Source organism: Gossypium hirsutum, chromosome A05 (assembly GCF_007990345.1).
Source record: "Gossypium hirsutum isolate 1008001.06 chromosome A05, Gossypium_hirsutum_v2.1, whole genome shotgun sequence".
Classification (NCBI taxonomy): Eukaryota; Viridiplantae; Streptophyta; class Magnoliopsida; order Malvales; family Malvaceae; genus Gossypium; species Gossypium hirsutum.
Genome location: NC_053428.1, coordinates 96,521,448 through 96,539,390, shown reverse-complemented (window position 1 = coordinate 96,539,390; position 17,943 = coordinate 96,521,448). Strand labels below are relative to the sequence as shown.

Sequence of the window (17,943 nt, the reverse complement as noted above, 5' to 3'; positions counted from 1 at the left end):
GTTAAATGGCAGATATTTGCTTGAATTCACAACATTCAAATTCGATCTTGAATGTTGTATCATCGTTATTAATATTTTATGTGTTATGTGTTGAAGTAATAAAGATGTAAACGAGAGATTTGTGCTCCCATCATTCAAAATTGATTTGAAATTGTCTCAAGTTTTATCTCAAAGAGTACTCGCCATTTTTTTGTCTGTGTAACAACCAATGTAGTGCAGTACGTCTTTAAATTGACTTGTGCAACACATGGAGAAACCAATTTACTTGAAGTCTTAGTGATTTAGTGAAATACTCTAATAGAACTAGAGTTATCAGAGTAATTATTGTAAATACACAATAAATAGAGAAGTATAGAGTTTGAATCCTTTTGGACTCTCATTTTGTAGATAGACACTTTCGTAACCATTTTTTTGAAAAAAAAGGAATTGACATAGGTTTTGGAAATGAAAGAACGGGGAGTCGCCACTAATACTTTTTGATGAGGTGTGATCGGGTTACCTTAAATTAATCATTTTAATAAAAGTTAAGATTTACTAAAACGATAATTTTTGGTCTACGAAAATTAGAAAATGAGTTCGGGAGTCGGTTATGCACGAGGAAGGATTAGCACCCCCGATGCGCCCAAAATTGGTACCTAGTTGATTAATTAGTGTCTTAGTGTCGAAAATTGAAAACTTGAAAGACTTTGAAATACGATCCTTCTTTTGTGAAGTAAATATTTAAACGTTAAAGACATTCTCGTCTCGAGGCAACGACATGTCATATCCAGTGAGTTAGGATACGGCATCTCAAACTTTTGAGAATGAGCTTGCCTTTTATTTAAAATTAATGTATTTTAACTTCTTTTAAAAGGATATTCGGTTAGTTAGAGTGAACGAGGAAAGTCGAAACCCAGTAAGTTAGAGCACGTTTCCTCGAATTTCTGAACACCGAACATTGCCTTTATTTGCAAAAGATCTTATTTCGAGGTATCAAAATGTCATACCCGGTAAGTTAGGGCACCACACCTCGTATCTCCGAAAATAAGCATTTTTAAGACTCGTATTGCGATCTTTAAAAGAATATTATGTTATTTAGGTTAAATGAGAAAAATCGAAACCTAGTAAGTTAGGGCACGATTGTCTCGAATTACTAAATATGAAATATTTACTTTTATGAGAAAATTATTAATATTTTGAGTAAAAACGTGATTTATAGTAAAACGTAAAGGCAAATTATAATATTAATATGAATAATAACATAATGATAGGTGCGATAGTGTCAAAAACGATGATATGAGCAATTATAAAATTTGAAATAATAGCAAGGCTAGTAATATGCAAATATAAACAAATACATGAGGAAAATGAAATGATCGAACACATAAAAATAAATAAAACATGGCAAAATAAAAATGACAATGATAACGATAATAATAATAATAGTATGAAACGATAATAACACATGGTATTAAACATGATAACAATAATGTAAATATAAAATAGTGGGGAACATATATATATGTACAACTAGATTAAAAATATATATATAATATTTATTGAAAACAGTAATAATAAAAAATAATTAATGATAACGGTATATAAATATATACATATATGTATTAAAATATATACGTAATAATAAATAAATAAGATATACGTAGTATTCAAATATATGCGTAATATATACGTACTAGAAATAATAATATTGAAACTTCAAATATTACATAAAATATACATATATATATATATGTATAATAATGATATTAGAAGTATGTACAAAAGTAAAGATAGTATAATGAAAAGTGGAAAATAATGATAATAATATATGAATAAAGAAAAAGAAACATATATACATATATATATCAAGAACATATTTATAATAATAGTATTGAGTATTAAAAGTATGTATAATATAGACAAAAATATATATATAATGTAGTATTGAAAGTATTTACATAATATATACATATTAGGAATAATACTAATGTTGAAAACGTCAATTAATAATACTACCTAAATATATACATGTTGAAGATATATACTTATATGATAAAACATACACTAATATAAATAACAAATATAATAGGTATAAAAACAAATATGTATATAGTATAGTATTTAAATGTGCATACATAAAATATATATATTAGGAATAATAATAATATTAAAAAAACAACTATAAATATATAAAATATATATGTAAGTATTAATCAAAACTAAAAATGTTTAAATAATGGTAAAATATGCTAATAATAATAATACGAAAATAGTAAATAGAATAATGAATAATACGTATAATAAAAAAGGTAAAAATAATATAAAAACCTCGTTAAATCTAAAAAAAGGACTAAATCCGAAACAAATATGAAGTTTTGGGGCTGATTTTAAAATAAATATAAAAGAGGGGACCCATTTGAATGCGTGCGCGACTGCAGAGGGCCAAAAGGGCAATTTAACCGAACCCTTAAAACGACGTCGCTGGAGGGAGGACCAAATCGCAAAACGTGATGAATTTTGGGGCCAATCTGAAAGAAATAAAAAAGCTGATTGCAAAACGTGTAAAAAGCGGAAGGACCGCGCGCGCAATTAGACCATGCTACAAAAACACACGGATCTTGAGGAGGGTCGGGCCGGACAAATCGAGTCTGCGCCTAAACGGCGTTGTTTTTGGGTATGGGTTTGGGCACCAAAACGGTGCCATTTTGGTAGGCTATAAAAGCCTAAAAATTTCCAAAAAAATCACTTTCATCAGGTTTTAAAAAAAAATAAGAGGGGGCTCTCCTCTCTTCTCCTTCTCTCTGCAGACGGCGAGAGCTCCGGCCAAGGTCCGATCATCGCCCGCCGTAAGCGCCGCAGCGCCGGCCACTGTGCACGGTGGCCGAAGTTTCAAAAAAAGGTGATTTTTCTTCCTTTTTTTATTATTTTTTCTTATGTTTTTAATCTATATATGCACACCCATATAAACAAAAAAGGGAAGAAAGAAACCGATTCGAAACTTAGGAAATTTAGAACACCTTTCGATTTCTGATTTTTGATTTCTTCCTTGGGTTGTTTTCTGCTTTTGATATTACTGGAATCTCTGTTCTTGTTTGTGTATTTAAAATAAAATGTTGTTTTTATTTATCACCAAAAAAATGCCCAATCTTTACAATGGTAATGGATTCGGCCTTTTATAGGCGTTTACAACTTGCTTATTGTTCTGTTTTCCTTGCAGGAAAATAGGCGGTGGACGTGACGGGGCGGTGCTGTAGCAGGCAGGAGGTGGCAAACAAACAGAAGGCCCTAGGTGCGGCGCACCTAAGGTTTGAAATTTTTGTTTGGTGCATTTAGGGTTTTAGGCCTAGTTGGGCCTGGGTTATTTGGGTTGATTTGTTTGTTCATTGGGCCCGGTAATTTGGGCATTTACAGACACTAATCTTAGCTGCAATTCAATTTGTACCGTTGGATTTGGAAAAACTCAATTAAAAATAGAAGTTTTTTCCTTCATTTATAATCATTCCATTGTATTTCATTCTTTGAGTTAAAGAATAGATTGAGAGCATTTACTTGAACACTTGATGTGTTTTTGTTTTCTTTTGTTTTTTCTATTTTTCATTATTTTTTCATTTTGAGTTTGCTTTTGCTTTGCTTCGATGCCTTAGATAATTTTTACGAGAATTCTCATTTTTTGAGAGTAAGGCTGACTGCAACGAACCAAAAAACAATAGGGTCGGGAAGTGTGATTTTGAAACTCTAATTTCGTGAAGCAGACCTGTAAATATTTAATAATATTTACGGGGATGAATCCTAAGTTAATTGAATTTTGAATAGGTAATTTCATTTATGTGGTGCTTAAATTAAGTACAGGGATTAAATTGTATAAGAAGTAAAAGTGTAATTTATAAAAAGATTATGTTCTAAAATAAATAGGAAGGACTTTAGTGACAATTAACCATTAAAATTGTTAGTGCCGTTTAGGTAGGTAAAGATATGCTTTAATATATGTAAGTTATAATTAAATTTTTTTTAAAAAAGTATGAAATGGGTAGGAGTGGATAAAATAGAAACAAGTTGTGCCCTCATACCATAGACGCGGGGGAGAAAAGTTTGGAGAAAACGTTAGGATTTTCAAAGCACAAGCTTCAATTAGTATGCTTTAATTAGTCTGTTTTTTGTAATTTTTATATTTTCGAAATTCTAATTCTATAAGCTAGTTGACCCATGTATTATTTTTCGGTATTGTTAAAGATTGAAGATGTCACCATTGTTGTATACTTAAAGTGTTAGGGACCGGTTTGATAGATTTTTGGGTTAAATTTGAAAACTATGTTGATTCCGATTTTTAGGAATTTTATGGAATAATATACAAAGGTTGTGTATTGTTAATGTGTTTTATTTGTTTAATTTGTAGCTGACGTCAACTTGGAGCCTTCGAGGAAGGGAAAAGACAATATCAACGACGAATAGCTCGGTGATCATGGTTGGTGCAGCTATTTCAATTATTGTTATTAATTATATATATACATTTATATCCATATGCATATCATTTGATTGGTAAGTTTATAAGAAGATTTAGTTCTTGAAATAATTGGTGTAATGGTCAAATAAAATTGAAACAAGAGTTGGAAATGATTTCAGATATATTTGTCGGTTTTACCAACCAGCTCAAGGCGCATTTATTGTCGGTTATACCAACCAGTGTAGGCACACATATTTGTCGGTTTTACTAACTAGCGCAGGGTGCATTTATTGTCGATTATACTGACCAGTGCTAGGCACACATATTTGTCGATTCTACCGACTAGTGCAGGGCACATTTATTGTCGGTTTTATCGGCCAAAGCTAGGCCCAATTCATTAATACGAATTTATCTGTCAGGCACCGAGTGCCTAAGTTAGAGTGTTAATTAGAATCGTATACATGGCTAATGTAACACCCTATACCCGTTACCCACGCTGGGGAGGAGTACAAGTCATTACCTAACTTGATCTCATGCATACAACCAATCTCAAGTCACCGAGACTTGATCCAACTTAAAAATTTTTCAATATCTACTTTAAACTTCTTATTATGGGCCTATGAGCCCCAAATAGATCATTGGAAACCATTCGGAACCATTCCGGGTCCTTAAACCAACCTTAAGAAATTTGCTTTTAAAACAGGGCACACGCCCATGTGAAAGAGTAACACGCCCGTGTGACCATTTCAACATGGTCGTACTGATGGCCCGTGTGGCTCATACGGCCTAGGCACTTAAGGACACGCCCGTGCCCTTTACCCGTGTGGAATTAATTTCTAGTTCACACCTACAGGGGTTTTCAGACGGTCAGACACACGCCCGTGTCAATGGCCCATATTCCTCACGCGGCCACGAGACGCCCTTGTTCTAGCCCGTGTGCAAAAACATGGACATTCTATTTTTTACGTCAGTATGCTCATAATGTCACACGACCAAGGTACACGCCCATGTCTAGGCCGTGTCCTCCACACGGCTGTGTCTCTACCCTTGTGTTTATTACCATGCATACTGACTTGAAATTTTTACGTGCAAGGGACACACGGCCGGACCACACATCCATAGGGCAAACCGTGTGTCACACATGGCCTAGAAACACGCCCGTGTGCCTACCCGTGTGGACAATATAAGGCTATTTACCAAGCCTTATTGTCGCCCTTATCTACCTATTTTCATACAAATACCAACCAATACCAAAACAAGCACAATTTCTATAATCCAAACAACCACATTAGACATTCATTCAACCTTAATGATGCATCATTTATAACTTCAAAATGAATGTTAGCCATCATTCAAAGCTTAATACAAATTGAAGGGTTTCCAATCCCAAGCCAACACATTTGGCCAATACTCAAAGACACAAAATAATAAAGTCTAAGTCCTATACATGCCATATTCAAAAATATAAATCCAACTAAATCGAAAACTTCGGTCGATAGTGTGATCGATATCTCTGACTTCTGGAATCCTTGAGGTAGTTAGGCGGCACTGTAAGGAAATGGAAAGGAAAGGGAGTAAGCATAAAAGCTTAGTAAGTTGTATATAAGTAAGTACACAATAACAACATTTTATCAATGATCCACATGCTCATGATACCGAGGTAGGCATAGGCATAACTTACTCATTACCATCCATACTAGTCACATATTGTTCAATGAGCTCATATTTCATATGTACCAATTAGGTATCTTTACCACTCACAACATGGTTATACTTTCCTCATTAGCTTAAGAACATAACATTCACCGTTGAACCATTTGGAACACTACTGGATATTCATTAAACCTCAATCGTGGGTAAAATGCCGATGCCATGTCCCAGACATGGTTTTACACTGGCTCACATCTCAAGTCGATGCCATGTCCCAGACATGATCTTACACTGACTATCATCTCGTAACGGATCCATGTCCCAGACATGTCTTACACTGGCTTACGTCTCGAGGCCGATGCATGTCCCAGACATGTCTTACACTAGCTCTCATCTCAATGTCGATGCCATGTCCCAGACATCGTCTTACACTGGCTCTCATAATGTGGCCGATGCATGTCCCAGACATGTCTTACACTAGCCAACAATAACCCATATGTCACGGCATGAATATCCAATTTATTTCCTAGGTTCAAACATGAATCCTACTATCTCTGTTATCATCATATCATCTCAATTCCACAATCAAGCAATTCATGCTATATTAATTCAAATACAATTCAACACACACATTAGTAATGTAGTTGTATTATTTATATACAACTTATCGCGGATTACAAAACGTATACGACTAGTCGGTTTAGTTGATTTGCTTGGCTTTTCCCCGGTCTAGGTTCAGATTTGGAAATTCTGGATCTAAAATAGAAAAATGCACTTATTTAATCACTAAATAAAATTAAGCAATTAAAAATTCATATCTTCGGTAAAATGACCATTTTGCCCCTAGACTTTGGTAAAATAACCATTTTACCCTTATGCTCGAAAATCAATTTTTATCGAATTTCTTCGTATCTTAGGCCTAGCTGAACTCTTTTTACTCTTATAGAAACCACAAATTCTCTCTATTTCACACATTTATCACTTATTTTGTAACTTATGCAAAATAGTCCCTTTAGGTGTTTTCGTGCTAGCACCTTTTTCAAATATTGTCTATTACACAACTAAGACTCATATTATTCCATAAAATTTCAGAAAAAACCCTAAATTATCTCATGGAAAAACCCTATACTTTCAACAATTTTTCAAAATAGACCCCTCATTTGAAAGTTCAAGCTTCAAGGGTATCAAAAATACAAAAATCATCAACAAAGGACATGTAAATCACTTACTTGTGAGTGCTTCAAGTTGCTGAAATTTTTGAAGCTTAAAATCCCCAAAAATGGCTAAAAATCGATTGGGAAAGAAGATGGAAGTGGGATGATATCATCTTTCTTTATTTTATTTCCTTTTTTTAGACAAATAAGCCACCCAATTCCTCCTAACCTTGAAAATTGTCTCATCTTTTTTTTCTCATGGCCGGCTATGCTATCATAATAGGTCTAATTGCCCTTTAAAGACCCTCAATTTTTATTCTCTAGCTATTTGACACCTCTAGCTATCAATTTAGGACTTTTGTATTTTATGCGATTTAGTCCTTTTTCGCAATTGGGCTCACAAATGTCAAAGTTAACTCACCAAATTTTTCATGTACTAATATAAACATGCTATGACTCGAAAGCAATAATAAAATAATTTTTTTGACTTTGAATTTATGGTCTTGAGACCACTATTTTGACTAGCCCCAAAATCGGGCTGTTACAACTAAAGTTGAGTAACGTTAATGAGGAAAATAAAGAGATGGAATGGAAATAGCGATTAAAAATAATTTTGATGAATGGTATTCAATGGAACGTGGATTTTTTTATTATTCTACAATATAAATTGGTTTTGGATCATAGGAACATTTCTAATCTGTTATCTAGTAAATGACTACAATTTATGTTATGTGTACAGGTTAGGTACTCTTTTGTCAGATTGTTAGTTCAATATCTAGCGGCAGTCTGGGCTCAATGAAGGTGGTTTGTTTTTTTTTTGGTCTTGGCATGTACCTAGATGGTTTGAGGTCTTTTGTTTAGTTATCCCTTTTGTAATGATGTAAGCATGCATATGGATAAATATATGTGATCATTTTGCAATGTTAAAAATGTGTTGAGATGTCATTTGTGGCATATTAGTTAGATTTAAGATGGATGATTTTGGAATGCTTTTAGTGTCCTCGGAACTATCATAAACCATGTGAAATCTAATTTTTTTCTTGTAGGGGTTTTACTTAAAATAAGTAGAAATGCTATCAATTTTTTTTAAAAAATTTACCACTATACTACCATTTCAATAAAGTGAAATAGTAAAATAGGTTGTTACAGCATTTGAAGATGGCATTTTATATTTGAATCCTCTAACTGAGTCAGATATAAGGTGTCATAATTAGTAGTATCAAAGTTATAGGTTTAGCCGATCCTTACACTAAATCAAGCTCAGGATAAAGTTTAGAGGTACATGCCAAGTTTGGTCGAGCTTGAGTCGATATTTGGATGTTGGTTATAACTATTTCTATTTTTTTATATAGTTAAAAGATGTTAGACGAATCCGGTAATGAAGTTGATCAAGTGATCCACGTGAGTGAAAATCCCACTGAAAAGACAAATGGAGGTGAATCGGTAGCAACAAGCGCTCATTCAGCTAACGTTCAACAAACTAATGTTGATAAAGGCAACAACGATGGACAAGGGGATTCGAATCTACTTCGCACAATAGTTGAAGCTCTTCAAAGAGCGGTGGGATTTAATCCTGCTGTAGTATCAGTACTTGTGGTCTAACGAGCTCTGAATAAGGAATTGCGAAGGTATGGTGCAATTGAATTCTTAGGATTAAAGGGAGTTAATCCATGAACTGCTGAAGTATTGTTAGAATTGACTAAACGTACCTTATTCCAACTCGAGTGCACTCCCTAAAAATGTGTAATTTGTGTTATTTCTCTTCTGTAAAAAGAAGCATATATGTGGTGACAGAATGTAACACGCCACATACCTACTGACCGAGTCGACTAGGAGTTCATTAAGAATAAATTTTAGAAGAAGTATGTTAGGGAATTGTATCTCGAAGACAAAAGACAAGAGCTTTTATTGCTAAAACAGAGCAAAATGTCTATGGCTAATTATGAAAGAGAATTTATACGGCTTAGTAAATATGCTATAGAACTTATGCCTTCTGAAACTGAAAGTTGCAAATGATTTTTGTGTGGCTTACACAATGAACTCCAAGTACAACTGGTACCGCTTCGAGTTTTGGAATTTGCTAATTTAGTTGAGCGAGCAAAATGGTTGAACAAGCTTTGGGCCTTGATAAAAAGACCGAGACTGCATGAGCTTTTGGGAAATGAATGGGAACTATTAGTTCGCATCCACAATTAAAACAACCTAAGGACTAACATAGGAGTTGAAGGTTGACTCCAAAGTCTGGTATATTTGACAAATATCGAGATCAAAAACTAACTATGTCCGTTGGTTGTGTAAAAGGGCCGGGGAGAACTTCTGAATCGCCAAATTGCAAACACTGTAGGAAGAGACATTGGGGAAAATGCTGAAAGTTATCTAACGTCTATTTTAGATGCGGATCATAGGAACATTTTGCTCGTGAATGTCTGAAAAATGATAATAGTGCATCAGTCGACACTCAAAAATCTACATCTACGACCAAGGGTCATGGCATTAGTCAGGGTGATTCTATTTCTAGAAGTGGTGTAGGAAAAGGTAGTGTTACGGTTACTCATTAATTTGTAGCCAGTGTGCCGGGTCTGGCGTACGTCGTATGAACTCAAGATGCAGGTGACGCTACCGATGTTGTAGTAGGTATATTTTCCTTATATTATATGTTGTTTACACATTAATAGACCTTGGTTCTTCTTACTCATATGTTAATGCTGATTTGATCAAATTTGGGAGTCTAAAACTTGAAGTATCCAAGGTAGCCATGTTTGTATTGAGTCCGCTAAGTCAAATGGTATTAGTCGACCAAGTGTGTAAGCGATGTTTGCTAGAAATTCAAAACTTGACTTTTCCGGTAGATTTATTGATAATGCCTTTTGGTAAGTTTGATTTAATCTTGGGCATGAATTGGTTAACTAAGCATGGTGTGATTCTTGACCATTGAAGGAAAAAGTTTTCAGTTCAAGGACCAAATGGTGAAATTATGGAAGTGAATGGTATTAGAACAAGCGTTTTGACCTAGATTATTTCGTCAGTCCGAGCTAGTAAGCTGTTGAAGATTGGTTGTGAAGCTTTTCTGGCTTATGTGATTTACTCGAATGTTGGAAACAGACAGATTGAAAATATCTGGACTGTTTGTGAATTCTCTGATGTGTTTCCCGAAAAATTACTAAGATTACCTGTAACAACCTAAAATTTACAGGTATAAAAAAAGTGCATTTTTGGGTCTCCGTTTTCATAAAACGGATTCGTAAATATTTATAATAAATATTTATGAAGTTAATTGTGTGGTTAATTAGGTTTTAGATAGGTGAATTTGCTTAATTAGGAGTAATTGGGTATAAGGATTAGATTGAATATAAGGTCAAAGTTAAATTATAGAATAGAGAAAATTCAGGTGACTAAATAAGCAATTAAACCATAAATTGACATATGTGTGGTAAAAATAATTTCCTTATGTATAAATAATATACATACATTAGTAATTATTATACATTTACTTATAATTTAAATAAATATTATTTTATTATTATATTATATTAATTAAATAAAGTAAATAAAATAAATAAATAAATCAAATTATGACAAATGTGTAGTAATAATAATATATATGTGTAATAAATACATATGTACATTTGTAATACATATATGTATTTGCTTATTAATTAATAAATAATAATAATATATTAATATAATAAACAAAAGGTAAATAAAAGAAATAAAGAAACAAAAAGAAACAAAGAAACATAATAGCAAAAACTGAAACAAGGGAAAGAGGGAGAAAAAAGAAAGAAAGAAAATAAAAAAGGAAATTAGGGTTTTAAAAGTTTCAAGTTTAGGTGGTATGTCAATTTAGTCCATTTTTTTGTAATTTTTGAATTTTTGAAATCCTAGAGACAAATACTATTTTGTTTATGTTGAAATTTTAAAAGATAGTAGATTTTTAGATGTTATTCATAGGGGTGTGTGAAATTCGGGTAAAACCGAAAAAATTCGGTTAACCCACCGAATTCGGTTAATCGGTCGGTTAACCGAATTTTTTTGGTTCGGGGTCGGTTAATAATTTTTTGATTTTTTAGTTAACGGTTAATTCGGTTCAAAACCGATCGGTTAACCGAATTTTTTCAATTAAACCAAAAAAATTAATAAAAAAATATCTAATATTAATAGGCCCAATTCATTTCATGCAATCTTACATACCCACATCAGATTATTTGAATTACCCAATTCATAATTACACAAACTACCCAACCCAACCCAATTATGAATTATCCAACCCAACCCAATCTTAAAAATTATAATTAATTTAATAAATAAAAAGTCTAAAACTAAAACTAAAAGTCTAAAGTAAACCCAACATTAGTCGGTAGTCAATAGAGAACAGACGAAAGAAAAAAAAATCCCCTAAACTTCAACTTCAAATCCCTAATTGAACCAGGCCAGCCACCTTCTGTCCGGCACTCCGGCGTCTACCAGGTCACCATCCATCACCGGCGTCTACTTGCATTTCTAGTATTCATCTCAACTTTTATCAGATACATTAGATACTAGATAGTGTGAATGTGTGATGTTTTAGTTTGTCTTAATGTTCTAATGCAGATACTGAGTCTGACTCCTCTTCTCTAGCTTCTACAACCCGCCATCTGCTTGACTGCTTCAGGCAAAGAAAGGTCAGTTCCCGCATTTTTCCTCTAACTTTCTCAATGTTATGCCCCAACTTTGCTGCCAAGCATGGAAGAAAAATGGTAGCTTTTGCCTCCGTCAAACTATATGCCTCACCCTTCAACGAGTCAAAAAGTTCTGGAAGAAACTCTAGCTGTCCAGCACCTTCAAAAGGCATGTCGTGTTAGATTTACATAGCTGCAAAACAAACCACCTCAATAGTATGTCCAGAACTATGGGAAAAAAATTAATGGAACAATAACAATCAATATATATCAGCAATTCAGCATGTTAAAATTGTTTAGGCATTGTGATACGAGTCACAAAAGCCCAAATTCTTGAAGGCGAGGCCCAATAAGCAAATTCCCAGCCCAATCAAGAAATCCATCCATACTTAGTTGAAAATCATGCCAAATTGTCAAATTGGCCCAAGTTGTAAAGTTTTATTTTTATTTATTTATTTATTTATTTTACTTAGTTTAAATTTTTATATTCAGTCCAAGAGTCCCAAATAAAAGACCCTTGGCCGAATTTCCATATTAAAATAATTAGGAGTTTTTTTTTAGTTTTAGTTTTAGTGTTCTAATTAAATTAGGAAAACATTTGAAAGGCCTATTTATATGGCTTGGCCAGCCACCCTACATTACATTACAATTACATTGAAAATTTCAGATTTGATTTGAGTGAAAATTCTCTTTGAGTTCTTCAAGAATTTTCTCTTGAGTTTTCTTTAGAAGTTGTTTTAACAATCTTTTTGATTGTGGGAGCCATCTTCAACCTTCTTCTTGCCATTGATATTCTTTGGAGGGGAGATTAGAGCCGTTTGAAGGGAGTTGTGAGATCTTTCGAGATTTCAAGGCTTCTTAGGACTTATCTTTTAATTTCTTACTGTCAATTCTTTCTTTATTTCTACTTGTGCTGAATCATTATCTAATCTATTTTCTGTTCTTATTGTGTTTTCAGCCTTTTTCTATCTTAAGGAATCAGCCCAAAAATTCCCAATTTCTAGGGTTTTTTCATACTCTTTTTGGGTGAAATTAGATTGTCGAAATTTGTGGAAAACTATCTTGGTGTTCAATTGGGCAGAATCACAATCTCCTTGAGGGTTTCAAGAACCCTAACACTTATTTCTATTCTCAATTTGATTCTTTGCTGATTTGGGGATTTTATTTCAGATCTGAAAATTCAAAAATCTAATCTTTTAATTTTCTGTTTCGTTTCAGATCTAATTGTTTAGGGTTTTCGTAGGAGTTTCTCGTGACTTGGCAACTCGATCTTGGTCCGCGCGTAACCCCGTATCACATTGTCATTGGTAGACGCTGCCGTATAGTCAATCAAAGCACACACAGTCTGAAATCTGAAATCGTCCCTTCCCTTTCGATTTTTATTGAACCGTGGGAAAGTGGCTCCCTCTCTAAACCTCCCATGTTCCTCTTGGAAAATTAACCAATCAAAACAAGCAGACTCTGCTTTCTAGTACGACGCTACGTCTCTACCCCCCACCACTCTGTTCTCTTTCACAACCATTCATTTTCGATCTCAAAAGGCTTTCTCCAAGATCTGCCTCTTCCTTGTCGGTGACTTCTCTGTTTCAATTTCTTTTATTTTACTTCTTTAATCTGTTTTTTTCCTTTTACTTTGATTTGTTTAGATCAATATATTAAATACCCATATCCCCATTCCCTCTCATCAAGTCCTCTTCTAGTTCACATCCTGTTATAATTCCCACTAATTCTTTTTTTAGATCCATTGATTTCATTATTGGAAACTGTTATATATATAATTAAATTGGGTAGGGTAGATAAAATGTGTAGATTTGTTGTGGTACTGGGTGGGTAAATTTGAAGTGTAAAAGTGAGCCCAATTAACTAAGGAAAAATGGGGTATGATTGGTACAAAAGACAAAAACATTTACCTACAAACCCAAAATTCCATTTTTTTAACACAGACAAGTGAAAGTCAAAATCTAAAGAATAATATATTAAAGATTGAAACTTAACAACAACTTTGGTGAATTACAGCAACAAACCTAAAAATAGATCATTCAAGCTGGATTTATTATTTTTGCAGTCTGCTTTTGTTTTATAATGTTTTTTCCTGGAAAATGTGTTTGGTGAATGAACAATAAAAGCTGTTTTTTTTTCTAAAATGCAAAAGTATCACTGTACATACTTTTATGCTAGAACTTGTATGCTAGAAATGTATTAAAGCAGAATTTATTTCTCTAAAACTCAACATCAAAATATGTTTAATATTATAAATGTATTTTAATTTATATATAATTTTCTTCTTGCAGAATGTCCACCGAACCAACATCTATTAAGGGTAATGTTACACCTCCTACTTTGATAGATTCTGAAAATTCGGGAGTTGGAGCTTCAAGCCAAACAAAAGGGGCTACTGGGAAAAGAAAAGTCGCTCCTCAAAGGTCAGATGTTTGGTCTCACTTCACTAAGATTATTAATAGTGAGGGTGCAAGTAAGGCTAAATGTAATTATTGTCAAAAGGAATTTTGTTGTGATATGAAAAAAAATGATACAGGATCATTGAAATATCATATTGGTTCATGTAAGAAAAATCCTAGTAATGTTGTTGACACTAGTCAAGGACAACTAGTTTTACCTAGAAAGGGAGTTGAAGGGGGGGAAGGGCATCTTTCAACTTGGAGATTTGATCAAGAAGCATGTAGGAATGGATTAGCACAAATGATTGTGATTGATGAATTACCTTTCAAGTTTGTTGAAAGTAAAGGCTTTAATAAATTTATGGTTGTGGCATGTCCTAGGTTTTATATTCCTTTTAAATAAATTTATGGTTGTGGCATGTCCTAGGTTTCATATTCCTTCACGAACTACAATGACTAGAGATGTTTATCAACTATATTTAGATGAAAGGGTCAAGATAAAATAACTTTTGAGAAGTTCTTGCTCTAGAGTTTGTTTAACTACTGACACATGGACTTCTTTGCAAAGAGTTAATTATTTGTGTATCACTGCTCACTTTATTGATAACGATTGGAAATTGAATAAAAAGATTTTAAACTTTTGTCCAATTTCTAGTCATAAGGGTGAGTCCATTGGGATGGTGATTGAGAAATGCTTGTTGAATTGAGGGATTGATAAGTTGTTTACTGTTACTGTTGATAATGCAAGTTCAAATGATGTTGCTATTGGTTATTTGAGAAAGAAATTTAACCCTCGAGGGGGTTTAGTTCAAAATGGTAAATATCTTCATATGAGATGCATGGCACACATTGTGAATTTGATTGTTGTTGAAGGCTTAAAGGAAATGAATAAATCTGTTGAACGTGTTAGGGGGGTTATTAGATATGTGAGACAATCTCCAGCTAGATTACAAAAGTTTAAGGAGTGTGTTGTGGTGGAAAAGATAGAGGGCAAAAAGATGTTGTGTCTTGATGTTTGTACTAGGTGGAACTCGACTTACTTAATGTTAGACACTGCTCAGAACTTTGAACGAGCTTTTGAGAGATTTGAAGAGCAAGATACAAACTTTAGGGCTGAACTTGAAAGGGGAGAGGGTTGGCCTAGTGTGGATGATTGGGCTAATGTTAGAGACTTTAGGGATTTCTTGGAACACTTTTATGAAGTCACTTTGCGTATATCTGGCACTTCATATGTCACATCCAATAATTTTTTTGATGAGCTTTCTGAAATTGATATTCTTTTAAGAGATGCTCAATTGAATAGTAATATTTATTTCAATGTTATGGCCATCAAGATGAAAGAGAAGTATGATAAGCATTGGGGTGATATTGATAAGATGAATTTGCTTATGTTTGTTGCTTGTGTTTTAGATCCTAGACAAAAACTAAAGTATCTTGAATTTGCACTTAGTGAAATGTCTAGTTCTGAAAAAGCTTTTGAAATGATACAAAAATTGAAGGAATCTTTGTATGAATTGTTTGATGAGTATAAGCCTCCACTTCATAGTACTTATAGCCAATAGAGTGTGCCAACACATGTTTCTCTCGGTGAACCACAACAAAAAATGAAAAGGCGAATGCAAGCTTTGTATAAAAAGCGTGAGTTGGAAATTTGTGGTGAGGATAAAACATCTGAGTTGGATAAATATCTAGCTGAGGCTAATGAGGAATTTGTTGAAGATTTTGATATTTTATTGTGGTGGAAAGTGAATAGCCCTAGATTTCCCGCTCTTTCAAAAATGGCCAGAGATGTGTTAGCTATACCGGTTTCTACGATTGCTTTAGAGTCTGCATTTAGCACCGGGGGACGTGTGCTTGATCAATATAGGAGTTCTTTAACTCCTAAAATTGTACAAGCTCTTGTGTGTACTCAAGATTGGATTCAAAAATCATCATCACAAGAAGACATCAAAAAGATTGAAGAACAAATCCAAGAGCTTGATAAGATTGAAAATGGTATATTTATTGTTTTATTTTAATAGTTTCAGTTTTTTTACAATATCACTCCTACTTATTTATTTGATTCAATGTTTAGACTTTTCTTGGAATGCATCAGAGCCTACCCTAAATTCATAAGCTTTTGTGAGTTGAAGGGTATTCTTACTATCTTATTCTTGTTAACTTATAAATTGTAATCTATTCGTTTGTTTATATCATTTGATATTTTTAAATGCGTATATTTCTATTATATGCTAAATTGTTGCACATGTTTTTTTTTGTAGGTTTAATGCAAATGGGGATCTTTTGGAGAGAAGAAAATTGATACAAATGGAAAATATTGAAGGCTTACATTTCAATTATATGTTAATTTCAAGACTTATGTAATGTTTTTAATTATTTAGTGATTCAAAGACTTATGTAATGTTTTTAATTATGTAATGATTCAAATTTGGGTGATTCGGGTAATTCGGTTAATTCGAGTAATTCGGGTAATTCGGTTAATTCGGTTAATTTTTAACCAAAAATAAAAAAATTGTAATTTTCAGTTAATTCGGTTAACTGACCAAATTAACCGAAAAATTTCGGTTCGGTTAACGGTTAAAATTTTGAAAGGTCGGTTAATTGACTGAACATCCCTAGTTATTCATGTTGAATAATTTAAAGAATTAGGGGTTAAATTGATAGAATTTTAAGTTAGAAGTGAAATAGGGATTGAATTGTAAAATAAATCATAAGTTTTTAATAGTAGGGACTAAATTGAAAGAATTTTGAAATTAGGATTTTATGGTGAAATTAGAGAGTTGAAATTAGTCTAAAGTGGGAATTGAATGAAAATATGAGATTTGTTTTGGAAAAATAAAGTTAGTCTAAATTTAGGGATTAAATTGAAATTTGAGTTAAAGTTGAATATGAATTGAAATATTCAATGTGAAATTGTGTGTATTGATGATTTTTAATTGTTTTAAATTTTAGTAGCTAACGTTGAGCCAGAGACCTTAGCTAAGAAAGGAAAAGAAAAAGTCGATAAAGAGTGATTCAGAAATTACGGTTTGCATTCTGAATTTAATAATTAATTGTTGAATTATTACTTAATATGTATGGTAAGTGCATTGAGGTGGGTATTGATATTGATTTTGTGATATTGAATTGAATGGAATTGATTTCATGTACATATGTGACTATTTAAATTGCAATGAATATTGGTTGAAATTGAAAAGTGAATTTAATTATTAATTGTTGTATTTTGATTAAATATTATGGTAAGTAATTAAGGTGAGAATTATTTGTATTGTGTTTTGCAATTGAAATGAATTGATTGGGAATGTGATGAAATAGATACGAATATGTGATTATTTTGGAATTTGCATATATGTTATTTAAAAATGAGTTGAATTGTATTAAATTATGAATTTATGTGATTAATTGAAATGTGTATTGATTGGAAATTGAAAAGTGATGTGAAACTCTATTAACTGTATTGGACTGAGTTGGATATAGTTGGCATGCCATAGAATTGGAAGTGTTCAGGGATATTTTGACCTTGAGTCGATGAGACACTAGATGTCATATTATTACTTCGGACAAATTCGATGAGGTACTGGGTACCACCTTACTTCGGCAAGGCCGATGAGACACTGGGTGTCATACTAGTGTGTTTTGGTTGGATCTGTGCATTCACTAAA

General features: G+C 32.9%; 1 long non-coding RNA gene across 3 annotated transcripts; it reads left to right on the top strand.

The window, feature by feature from the left end:
- Positions 1 to 11,554: 11,554 nt before the first annotated feature.
- On the top strand, positions 11,555 to 16,717 carry LOC121229569 (uncharacterized). Of its 3 annotated transcripts, XR_005927320.1 has the most exons (5): positions 11,555 to 11,727; positions 11,815 to 11,885; positions 14,174 to 16,276; positions 16,356 to 16,414; positions 16,543 to 16,717. It is a non-coding gene; the product is annotated as an uncharacterized lncRNA (long non-coding RNA). The 3 variants fall into 3 exon arrangements; XR_005927321.1 differs by lacking the exon at positions 16,356 to 16,414 and having other exon boundaries at positions 11,556 to 11,727; XR_005927319.1 differs by lacking the exon at positions 16,356 to 16,414 and having other exon boundaries at positions 11,561 to 11,727; positions 14,174 to 14,305.
- Positions 16,718 to 17,943: the final 1,226 nt, after the last annotated feature.